This window comes from Haemaphysalis longicornis, unplaced genomic scaffold (assembly GCF_048455015.1).
Source record: "Haemaphysalis longicornis isolate Haplotype H1 unplaced genomic scaffold, Haemaphysalis longicornis Haplotype H1 scaffold_3, whole genome shotgun sequence".
NCBI lineage: Eukaryota > Metazoa > Arthropoda > Arachnida > Ixodida > Ixodidae > Haemaphysalis > Haemaphysalis longicornis.
The window spans coordinates 227,244,998-227,258,076 of NW_027526335.1; the positions used below are offsets into that span (position 1 = coordinate 227,244,998).

General features: G+C 49.7%; 1 long non-coding RNA gene across 2 annotated transcripts in view; it reads right to left on the reverse strand.

Moving 5' to 3' along the window:
* Positions 1 to 13,079, reverse strand: part of LOC144176029 (uncharacterized) — a 776,463-nt gene that overhangs the window by 23,008 nt on the left and 740,376 nt on the right. The window lies entirely within an intron of this gene.

Consider the following 13,079-nt stretch of genomic DNA (forward strand, 5'->3'; position numbering starts at 1 on the left):
AGCAGCGACCGTCGAGACCGTGTGCAAAGCCTTCTGGAAATACGGATACAAAAGCCAAATGAAAGCGTCGTGATGTTTGTCGAGAACATGGCCCGTCTGTTCCGGCGCGCGGATCCCGATATGTCCGAGCCCAAAAAGCTTCGACATCTGATGCACGGCGTCAAAGAACAGCTCTTCGCAGGCCTTGTGCGCAATCCACCGCGTACTGTGCAAGATTTTATTAAGGAGGCAACTGCCATCGAGCGAGCCGTGCAGTAGCGGTGCCGCCAGTATGCCCGAACGTCGATCAAAACTCCGAGCCCGTCCGCGGCATCACTGTCCACCACTATGGGCGACAACAACCTGCGCGAACTTGTCCGCTCGGTTGTTCGTGAGGAGTTGGCAAAGTGCGGAATAGGAATAGCGCCGTCGCAGCCAGCTCTCATCTCGGTTGCGGATGTTGTGCGGCAAGAAATTCGCCAAGCAATTTCTGCTCGTGAGCCCCTTCGTCAGGCAATTTCCGCTCCTGAGCCGCCCCGAACCCAGCTTATGCCCCAAATGGATTACGCGACTGCTCTTCGCTGTCACATGGCCACAGCGCCGACCGCGGCGACTATGCCGCCCCGGACGTACTCCCGACCGCAACCTCCTGGCTCTTGGCCACAAAGGGAATTCCCGGCTCGTCCGCAAATCCTCAAGACCGACGTGTGGCGCACCCTGGACCAACAGCTATTGTGCTATCACTGTGGCGAGCCAGGGCATGTTTATCGACGCTGCCCCTACCGCGAGATCGGGCTACCAGGATTCCCACCGACCGCCCGCCGTCCTCGTTTTGGCGAACGGCCCGTCGCCATTTCTGAGTACCTCGCCACGCGTCAGTCTTCCGAGGAGAGTCGTCCGTCACGTTCGCCGTCGCCAGCCCGCTATGCTTCGCCCACCCGTCGCGATTACAGAGGCACCCCGACAAGGCGGTCTCCAAGTCCGCGGCGGGGAAACTAAAGGGAGCAACCTTGGGAGGCAAGGTTGCTAGCGGCGGAAGCACTGAAGACCTCCCAGTACCATCGACGGCTGACGATGTTACGGCACACACCAGCTCCGGACGAATGGCGTCTGCGCTCTGTTGCTGGTTACACACGTAACAATATGTTACAAAACATAGCCAAGAGTGTTCTTTATAAGTCACACGTGCCGGATACGGACAGCGTATTTAAGGCAAGTGGTTTACCGTCATTAGATACATTGTTTAAGCAAATCGTTTTGCTAAAATATTTCTGGTGTACGGGTTACCGAACTCCCAATGTTAAACCCATACCTCTGTGGCACATACCTCGATATATGACACCAAGGGTCCGTACCCATTACGGAATGGCTGCGCGGCCATATATTCCTGCTATCTTCAACGAATTGCCTGACGAATTGTTCTCTTCAACAACGCGGAAGCAGTTGCGTGCTGCTATGCTGGAATTAGAAATATGCTGAAGTATGTATGTGTATGCGGTGATTGGTAGCTATTTCTTTGTTCTCTAATTGTTTTTCTTGTGATGAGAAAAATGCCACCCATGTTGCTGAAACCCATGTTGATTTGTCTTTTTGTCTTCGTCTCTTCTGTTCGTAGGTTGTTGTTTGCTTTCCTTTTTTTTCTTTGCTCCCTTTAATTTTGCGTTCTCTCTTTTTTTCTTTTTTTTTTTCTTCTCTTTTTCTCTCATTTTTTTCGTTTGCTTGTCTTTCTTTTTTACCTCCCTATTCAGTTACCAAGTGCTGTCAATGAGTGTTTTTTACAGAAGTGAAGGCCGTTGCTGCCGGGCGACGCTGCACAAGCCCACCTGTAGGCTTTGGTGGCCCCATTTTTCTTCTGTATGTACTCCTTGACAATAAACAATGATTTGATGTGCTATCTCGGGGCTACACCACCGCGCGACACAAGCGCAGACACCGAAACAATTCGGCATGTGAGCTCAGCAATTCCCATCTTTACCGGTTTAAACGAGTTAGTTTAGTAAGTTTCAGAAATGCGAGAAAGCTGAGGGAAAATTTATAATCGGTATTTAGCAGGACCAGTTGCTCCTTCCGCCTTTTGTAAAACCTCTTAAAACACAACCGAATTGGTATTCATCAAATTAGAAAACGGAGTCCCATTCGTGGCAAGCAGTGCGCAAAAAGTAGCGTTTCTGTAGCGGTAAGATATCTGTATATTGTTTATACATTTTGTTTTTCCATCCTGCAAACCAATTCTTAACGAATCTTTGCCGTACGACCCCTTAATTCTGTAATTGTGTAGGGCGCGTAAGAATTCTGTAATTCTTACGCGCCGAATATCGCGCCCAATCCTAGACATCGTGGCAGCATTCCAAGTCCAGCCGTGACAACATGTTGCAGTAGATGGCGCGCGAGGGAAAATCGTATTGACCTGAGCAAACCTCTACCGTGTTCATCGTGGAAGGAGCGATACGGCAGGGAAGGGGCACGAGGTGCGGGCGGCACAGAGAAGTGAGGCATTGACGGGGCAGGGGCGGAACGATGATGTTGTGTTTCGGCGACAATTGGAGCGAAGTGAGCATATACGCGGTGAATATTTGCAAAGCGTCGGGGCGAGGGTACCGTCCGCCTGACCGGAAACCCGCGGTTTTCGCCTCATTGGGCACAGATGATTCTTCGCATTGAGGAAGCGAGCAGCGGCGAAGCAGGATCTTACGCTTGACACAAAATTGTGCAGGGACGAAAGGTCATTGCGCGAGTCGGGATAGGCACGAACACAAGTAATGCCAGCAGGTGTGCTCGATTTAGCACACCAACGAGGGCACCTCGTGCAGGACAACTCGGGCACGGCGAGCCGCTCATCGTGTTTACTGCACGAGAGCGTGTTGACCAACTATGCGTGGTTGGAAAAAAACCTTAAATGTATACTTCTAAACCACGGAACATGCGTGCAGTTCGATTCGCGCAGCTTTGAAGTCTTCCACAGGTACAATGGCGCATGTCCTGAGTACAGCCGAGACCGGAAATTTTGAGCACAGTGCTAGGGCACCATTTGTATCCTGTTACTTTTCAGGGTCTCAATTGTTCAGCAGTGAAACTTCGTCAAGCACCTTACTATGCAGGTAATATGCATGCAGAAAAATAGTAATTCGAAGCTTTCTCACCAGCTTTAATTTCACGATCTCATTATGTAAAGTCAGCGAATATTTGTATCTCTCTTTACCACGCCCTTCAACATATACCTCTCAGAGACTGCATATTTAGGAATGGGGATCAAGTGGTCTGGTTGGTGCATGTTAAAAACGTGAGAAACAACGCGAACTAACCGGACGCACACACAGCGCTGTGTGCGTGCATTATTAAAACAGTGTCAGGTTAAACAAACTGCAACAGCGGAGGATTTCAGTAGAGTTCTTGCCTTTCTTATGCACGGCTCGTTCTTTTTTGTTGTGCCAATATTTATTAACCTTTCCTGTCATAACACGGTTCAAAAGTTTTTACGTAGACATATGGCTGCTACATTCCCTTGCCAGCTCAGAAATACCTATCATTTTTTGGCAATGACATCTTAAGGCTAGATGTAGAGAAAGTACGACGAAAACCTTGAAATGCTAAAACGAAGCGGATAGGCATACAGGATTGTAGCATCGGAGAAGGGCAGCGACCAAGAATAAATGGACGCTTACTTTAGACTGCGCTGCCTGTGAATGTGAAAGGCTAGCCTCAGTTCAAACTGAAGTTGAAATTTATTTTACAAGTTTAAATAGTGCGCTTCTTTGGTTGTGATTTGTACTCACTAAGAATACGAACGAAATAAAGGTTGTGATAAGAAAATTGGACTTACCACGGAAAAGTAGAAGCGGCGCAATTGTTGTTCCTCAAGAGCAATTGAGCTTTTTTTTAGACGATAACCCACCTGGGCGAACGCCTGCGAAGACGTCGCACTTTGATAGCCATTACATTCCGCTAAGTGGCATTGGACGCTGAAATGCCCGCCACAACAAAATCGATACTGCGGACTCCATGCAGAACCATGCAGGGGGCGTGGAGGAAACCAGCTCGGAGGCAGCCGGGTCTGACGCGGCAAGGCGCTCCTGAATGCGCGTTTTATGACTCCTAACGGCATGAGCGCGCCAGTGCACAGACGCCAGAGGCGGACTTTTTGCCGGTTAATAATATATAAGGGCCACCCACTGCCTTCTCCATGGCAGAACCTCGAAAGGTTCGTGGAAACTTTTTTAGACAAACCAGGCACAAACCAGGCAGGGATCAGTGCAACCGAAGCAGAATAAATCTACACAAATACGAGGGGAATAAATGAGAGCAAAGTGAAACTTCTACGCGACATTCTTTGTGTTTCATGACTTAGCCAACAACGCGGATATTAAAGGGGCCATGCAGACAAAATACAAGTTTGTTTTATTCGCAAGATTTCGTGTTTTATGGTGCCCCCTTGTCCGGAAGCAAAGGATGCTTTGTGCACTGCGTAATTAATCAATTTATGTTAAAATTTTGATTCCCTCTCCACATTGTTTGTTTTGACGACGTCTGCAATGACATCATAAGAACGGGTCTTCAAGCTAAACTTCCTGTGAAGGGGATACCTGCTTACCGTTAGGCAGCGAATATGGCGCCAGCACACCGCAGCGGGCCGTTTTCTACCTTTGCTTTGTTTTGTACCATATTTGTACATAGCCGGTTTCTGATCAGGGAGAAAATAACCATTTCATGAAACACGGTGCTCGCGCCGCCGGGGCGGTACAGGAGGAAAGCTACCGAAGACTCGGAGCGGATCGTGCTCCGAACGAGAGACGGGACCGTCACTCCGAAAGTCTCGAGGCTCCGCGTCCTGGGCATGGTGCTCGAAGCCAGTAGGAGCAACGGCGCTACCGTGGACAAGCTCGTCACGAAGATGGGAACTGCAACGCGACTCATCAAGCGAGTTGCGGCGCGACACAGGGGGATGAAGGAAGCCAGCCTGCTACGATTGGTCCAGTCCTTCGCCGTCAGCCACGTCGCTTACGTCGGTGCGTTCCACTACTGGAAGGTACAGGAGCGCGACCGGATCAACGCAGCCATCCGGAAGACGTACAAAGCAGCGTTGGGCCTATACAACTGCGCAAGCACAGCCAGGCTGCTGGAGCTGGGGGTACACAACACCCTTGAAGAAATTGCAGAAGCGCAGCGGGCCTCTCAACGCGAGCGGCTCCTGACTACGCAGACGGGAAGAAGCATCCTGGCCAAACTCGGCCTGGGCGCGAGTACTACAAGCAACGACGGGCGTGACGGCGGCGCTCTCCCGGAGGGAGCCCTCCGCCGATTAGTGGTGGCACCCTTGCCGCGGAACGTGCATCCCGAGCACAACCGCGGTCGACGGGAGGCGCGGGCCAACGCGCTCATCGAAACCCATGCCACTGACACCGGCGCCCTGTACGTTTACGCCGCCAAGTACAAAGACAGAGAAGACACCTACGTAGCCGTCGTCGTGCGAGCTATGACGGGCGAAGTCTACAGTGCCTGCAGCGTTCGCGTGCAGCGGGCGCATCAAGCGGAGGAGACAGCCACCGCGCTGGCTTTCACCGACGATAAGTGCACGACGATCCTCAGCGACTCCCGCACAGCGGTCCGGAACTACAACAAGTACAGTGTGTGTGCTAGTGCTGTGCGCGTTGTGAAGTGCGGTGTCAGACAGTGCGACGAGAGACTGCGGACTCATCTCCGCTGGTTCCCGGCGCACCAAGGCTACAGTTGCGGGAGCTACCCCAACCGCAACGAGACGGCGGACGCCGCCGCGCGAGGACTCACTCGCCGCGTGGTGGCAGCACCGTCCCTCGTCTCTGCGGAGGAGCAAGCTGCTGCGAACGACGCCAGCGACGGCGAAGACAACAGCTGCGACGATGAAGACGCCGAGCCCGTAACGCTACGCGGATGTATTGGACTGGTATCGGAGCGCACGCCGCTCTATGCCGGGCCCGCACTCGCTGCTCTCGCGGGAACAGGCGGTGCTCTATAGGCAGTTGCAAACGAACTCGGTGCTCACGCCGGCGCTCGCGCGCTACATGTGCCCCGACGTCTACGACAGCGAAAAGTGCAGTGTTTGTAAGAGTGCGACTGCTACGCTGACTCACGTGTTGTGGGATTGTGAACTGAATCCAGAAGAGGCGGCTGCCTACCCAGGCAGGCTGCCGAAGGACATTGCTAGAGCCGTGTTAGCACAGGACTCAGTGCAACAGCTACAGGCGGTCCAGCGGATCGAGGCAGCTCTCGCTCGCCAAACGCGCAGGGATGCATCCGACGCGATGCAGGGGCTGAAGCCTCGCGGAGAGCGTTGGATTCCCCGACGTAAGCGACGGGACACGACTTGATGAATGCCCCCATATAGTCAGGTAGCAAGAGGGCCCTGCGTGGCACCCTGCTACCTCCGCCGGAGATTTCAATAAAGTTCACTTCTCTCTCTCTCTCTTGACAACTATTGTTCCGTAAGGACGCCGTCGTTCACGCCAGTCGGCCCGTGTCGTCTGTGACAAAACCAAAGAGCTGCAGTGCGCAGCTAAAACAAGCAAAGTGCGCGCAGTACCAACAGCAATACACATCGGTACTTCTATGTTTACGTGTGTGCTCTACGGTTTATCCCTCAATTTTTAAGGCTATAAAAGTAATGCACTCTAAATTTAGGCGCAAATAGCTCGCTCGGCAACCTTATAAGCTCTGCCTAATTTTCGTCTGCTTTTGCCGGCCTCAGCCAATCGCATAGGTCGCGCGTATGACATCACAGGTTCTGTTGCGGGAAATGAGCAAGTAGGTCACATGGCCATTTTCTTTTTTCCTAATTATAGACCTTTTTTGAGTGAAGTGTACTTAAAAAAATTGCCCCCACCTCCCCGAAGGGAATCGTGAGGAAGTGCGAATGCATTTCTTGCGCCGAGAGTACACGGCGTAGTAATTGTGCCATCGCCTTGAGAAGCGCAGTACCGGCGAGGGGGAGCTGTCAGGCGAGGGGAGAGGCGCGCGCCGAGGGTGAGTGCAAACCTAACGGGGGGAGAGGCGCGCCAGCTGCAGAGCATGTGACGTCACGGCGCGAGGAGAGGGGGAGCAGACGCAAAGGCGCCAGCGCGCGGTCACGTGGGAGTGTGACGTAACGGCGCGAGGAGCGGTGCGGGAGCCGGCGCGGGCGCGAGCAGCCACGGCGCGGGAGGCGGAGCGCGCGCGGGTCACGTGGGGTGTGACGTCGCTGCGCCGTTGCTACAGACGCTCCTCTCCGCTCCTCGCGCCGTTGCTAGGGGAGAGGAGGAGGAGCAATGCGGACGGCGGATTCAGGGTCGCTTATAAAGTGCATCGCACTTAAATTATTTATTAATTCACAGTATGGTGCCTTACAGTCTAATGGTTCCTGGGAATCGCAATGTGATCACACGGGGAGTTTACCTTAACTCACTGGCGAATGCCAACGGATTTTAACTTTACGGACGGCGGAAGGTTCGGGGTCGCTTATAAAGTGCATTCGCACTTGCCCCCACCTCCCTGGGCGGACGATTCAGGCTCGCTTAAGAAGTGCATTCGCACTTATTCCTGGCCAATCTCCCACGTGGGTATGTGCCATGTCAGCGGCCAGGCAGCGCGCGCCCATCTCCCCCCGTTGCTAAGGAAGACGGAAAGCGCGCGCACCCGCAGCTGTTGCTATGCGGACGGCGGAAGGTTCGGGGTCGCTTATAAAGTGCATTCGCACTTGAAATGATGTCAGTAGGTTGTAACGAGGTAATCGTTGGAATGAACCAACCCTATGTTGTGTATGCATCGCCCCTTTAAGGGTGGGAAAACGTTCCATCGTGGACATGTTGTAAAGCTAAAACAGGGTATTTCGGTTACTACTCGCAAACGTTTTGTTTTGGGAATGACCCTTTGAGTACATGTCAGCTACACAAGCAGTGCACTGCTCTTCCTCACGATGCACCTTAGCCTAGATCCGGTATAAATATTCTTGCAGAGAATTACTAAAGGTATTCGAGTTTGGGAGTGAGGAGCCCGAAAAGAAAGAAATTATACCGCAAGTTTGGTGAACAATATTTTGTAGATAAAATTTAAGCAATACTAAGTACTGTGAAATTTTGTGCACATTTACTTTGATCTTTATTGGTATGTAAGCGGAATGCTTGGTGTTTCAATTCACTTGTGAGATTTTATTTCATTGTTGTTTGGTTGGAATGTTTTGTGCGTGTTTACCTTGCAGTTTGAAGTGGCTGAAGCTTTGACTATTTTTTTTACATTTACCCCTTAACGATCTTTTTGGGAACATATACCTGCAGCTGTGACTGTAAATAACGTGGCAATCAGGCACAGCTCACAATTACGCCATGATGAGCAAGTCAATGTGATAAAAAGAATAAAGCGTTTGTACGCGGAATTTTCCCCTCTTGGGTTTTTTACATTTTGTTTCATGGCCGTCGCCACCTCCCCAGCCCGTCTTTGCCCGCAGACTTCCTTAGCTCCTCTCTCCATCGAACTCGGACCATCCAGCGGTAGCCGCCAGCAGGCGCACCGGACCGTCACGTTGAAGCGGCACAAGGCGCGGCAGTCGCAGCAGCCTCCGCGCTAGAAGGTATCCGTCAGCGACCGAAGTGCCTGGGCTCGGTTCTTATCACCAAAACAAAAGGGTGCTCAGGACGGGACTAAAAAGGAGCTCACTGGACACACATAGCGCTGAGAAGACCGGGAAAAGATAAAACGGACCAAACAACGAAACATTAAATAATATGGCCAACAAACAAGCATTCTCGTCATCCTGGCGTCATCGAGCATTTCTATGCGTTACGTCAATCTTCAAAGGGCGCCATCTCCCTTGGAGACAAAGCAACAGATGGGGCGCTAACACAACCAGTGCAACGCGTGTGTCAGCTGCCAGTAACAGCGCAGTGTAGTCTCCTCCTCTTTTGCCCCCACCTGAGCGCTGCATAGTTGCGGTCATACCTGGGTGAACAACTCTCCCAAATGCACCGACGTGTGGCAGGATTGCACAGCATAAACACTCTCAGGTGCAAAGAACAGTGGGTGAATGCAAGGCGAAGGCACAACTACGTAACTCATGGTAGCCGGGATCTTTATTTAAAAATAATCATTGCCTTGGCGGCCACAAAAAACAACTTCTGCAGCCAACATACAAACAAACTTGCCGAAAAAGCGGCTACGTAGCTGCGAAAAAAAGGCTGCCATACACACTCTGCGCAAGCTCCACGGCAATGTGACCTGTGCGGCTACACGAAGAGACTGCCGCGTGTAGACATCCTTCGCTGCAGATGTAGTCGAAAGACAACAGCCTTCCGCCGCCTCTGCCGTACGACTTCTATGTCGCCTCCTTCCAGCCCTCATGTTCTTCCCCTCCCACTCGCTACTTCCACAATGAAAGCAACAAAGCTTTACTAAATTCGACTCAATTCTTCTCCGTGTATGCGCCCTCGGTTGGGGTCTTTTGTGCGGTAGGGTTGTGCTTGAAGCGGCATGATCCCGACATCTATTGTTATGGTGTTCATTTCGATCTCTGCTGTTTTCGTCACCATTCTGAGTTGTTGTTTTTTTCTTGTCGTCGTAAACAAACAATCGAACGTGCCTTCTTAAATAAACGAACGCCAGTACTCTCGGTTATATAGTTATATTTTGCCTCACGTACGCCTCAGCATTTTTTGCGCTGAATAGTGTGGATGGTTTCGAGACGTGACAGCAGTTTTATAGTTTCGTAGGATCGTGAATACGTACGCAGTAATCTCTGGTTATACCAAACTCTCTTTACTGGAAGCCTTGCTTCTTTCGGGTGTTTTTACAGCGCCAACTGCAGAGCGGGCAGAGCAAAAAATGAGCGGTTTTACCAAAGCACCATTTCGAACGAAGTCCATTTTCAGTCCCGAGGGCTTCCTGTACACTCTTAGTCGCGTCCCGGATAGCGTCCTATTTATATGTGGTTGGCAGCCTTAATACCGTGATATAAGAGGCCCTGACAGACTTCTTTTCCGTGACAAAACCTCAGGTGGTTACAGCGTGCTTATATGCTGCGCCAAGGACCCGTGTCACGGCTATAAACTAGCGGACAGCCAGACGCCAGGAAATAAAAAAAAAGAGGGGGGCAATCGTGACGCTCCAAGCGATATGTGTGGCTTGCGGCGCATGCGCGTATTCCCCTTCACACAATGGCCCGCAACCTTCCTTTGCGGTGGCCGACGATGCGCGCCCGACGACGCGGCGACAGCCGAAAAATATTAAAAAATAAAACTTGCGCGCACATGCGCAGTAGGAGTGGAAAAAAGATCGTGCGTGGCGAGTTGTGGTCCGGTGATTTGTCTTTAGCGCGCGTGCGCAGTATGGAGTAATTTCAGCGCGGAGCAAGTTGGGGTCCCGCGCTTTGACTCATGCTCTGTATAGTTCATACTCAGTTCCGAGCATTCACACTTGACCACGTTCGCTTCCGTTGACATCAAATGTGCGCACCGAAATCAGTGTAACAGGAGAAGCAACTGCGAATGCAGTTGCTTCCCCTGTTACACCGATCCTGTTACACCGGCCACCGGGAACGCAAGCCAAGCAGCGGCGCCATGTCAAGCCGGCTGGTGTGTGTATTACGGGCATAGCCCGGTTGAACACGAGCGGATAGGTAAGTCCCTGCATTTCTTTTTTTTTCGAGGGGTGGGGGAGAGCAGACTGTAAGAATTTGTGTTTGCAGACAATATAGCAGGGACTACGAAATTATGCCTTTCGCGTCGTCGTAAGAAGCCCGCACCAAAACCGTTCTCCGATACCCGTGATCGTACGGTAAATTTGACGTTCTGATAGAGAGGATTCGGTTTCCCAGTGCGGCGGCCGTTTTGGGATCCAGGAGGAAAACGAAAACGCTTGCACATGTGGGGCACTTCCGTTGCCGTAATGAGTATACCGTGGTGCCATAAAGAATTTGCATTTTTACACGCGTCCTATTTTCGAGGTCAAACCACATAAAACCCAGTTTGAATTTTGTATTTTTCAATATTCTATGGCCACTGTTTGCCATTTTCGGTAAGAGTAGCAAAGAGTTAGTTATAACGTTTTTTCGTAACCAGATTTTCGCGTCGTCGTTCCGGCTAGTAAATTTTCTTGCCCTTTGAGTAGTCTGGATCCTGTGGCGATTTGGAAACTTTCTTACGGTGCGTTTAAGTGATAAAGTTTTCACATGAAGCAACATTCATGAGTAACACCAGCCTCCATCTTGTTGTGTTCGGCACAGCTGTCGTCTGTCTGGAGTGTCAACTCGCGGTTTGCAGAAACATGATGCAATGGCAGCGCAAAACCGGGGCGGTTGCTCAAAGCGGTGGCTTCTAATGTTGTTACTCAGCCTCCTGTAAAGGCGTTATACAGGAGGTCATGGTTACAGATGCGTTGGCTGTTAGTCGGTGCGCGCAGTTTACCTATGCTTTAGCAAAAGATATTGCTAGCAGTTTTATTCGATCTTTCATAAAATGTTTTGCCCCATACTATTGGTGGAAATTGTTTCATAAAAAGAAAGTAAGGCACATTACCCTCCGCGTCTAACAGCGAAAAGGGTTCTTTTACGACGTCCAATTGACGTGCCAGCGTCAAATAAAATTATGCCAAAGTTTTCTCGCACGCCTTCGCACTGAAAAAGCGCTCGGCCTTCCTATGTATATGAAGAAACGTCCTTTTGGAGAGCTTTTGAATATAAAGCAGAAAGAAAGAAATAATTGCGTAAACTACAGCGATGCACTTGCCTGATTTATGATATTTTCACATATCTGCTAAGTTGTTGGTGATACTTCTGCTGCGCTCCTTCAGGCTATGCTGTTTTACCGCCGATAAATAACGCCACAATTTTGTACCTGGTCACTTTTTCAACTACCGTTTTTTTTTTCTTCACGCAGTGCCAACACAGCAGAATGCTACCCGTAACTCGAGGTTTTTGAAATGTTTACAACGCTGTTTCCATTACAGTGCGACGAAATCCCAGAAGCAGCAGCTCCCGGGCCAAAGATTGCTGGGGGGGATTCTACGAAGGCCTTCTACATCATCGGAAGTGGTGTATTTCTACCCCCTCCTCTTCCCTTTCTCTCCCTGCGATACATATGTGGTGCAGGCTGGGAACCTCTTTCCCTCTCACAGTCACCTCACCTCACCTGAACCATAATTGAAGCCCGGAGAAAGTACTTTTTCTTTGTTTGGTAATATATTACATTAGGACATGAGGTATACCCGTCAGCTTTAGGCCAAACATTGGGCTTTATACAGTCAGCAGCCTGCAAAAAAAGATGAGTTTCCTCCCTGTTCAGAAAGCTGCTGAAAATTTCATAAATGAAAGAATAATTTTATCTTGACAGGTCCTTATTTGCTCTTCCACAAAAAAATATTTTCATTTGTGTGTTCCATAAGGGCAATCTGCTAATATTTGTATTTGTTATTTCAGTATAAGTATTTCGTGTTCGTATTTGTATTTTTGATATCAAATAAAAAGAAAACATCGTTCCTTCGACATGGTGTCATTCATGTAATTTTAATCTCACACTTGTGCATGCTCATGAATTCGAAAATGACAAAATACTTAAAATTTACATACCCAACTCAGCTCTCTGCTCATGTCCCAAGCTTGTATGAGTAGACTATCACTTCAACATCCGGATAGGTTTAAGGTATACAGATATTTGCTTTACAGCTTTGCTTGTAACATGGCATTATAAATATAGGGAGTTTTTTTTTTTAATTCGTGGTATGTGCATTGAGGCCTGATAGATCAGGTGGCAAAACACTGAGATTATAAAGGTAAAACCTCATTGCATGATAACTGAGGTCATGAAGGTGTTCCAGAAGTGCAAGAGTCACAAATGTGTTAGTGCAATTGCAGCCATTGTAACACATTTATTGGTGGCAATGTTTTATACGGTCTAAACTTCAGATACACAAGTGTGCATTCATTACCAAGTGCTATGGTTTTGGTGAATTACCTTGAAAATGTTGAAAATGCTCAACCGCGACCTTGCGCTTCCACGTACAATAATATAACTCGTTAATAACTAAAGCGCGAGGTAAATGAGGCCACTTAAAAAAATTGCAAAAATTAAGAGAATTGTCTACTAATGCTCAGCATTCTTATGGCGCTT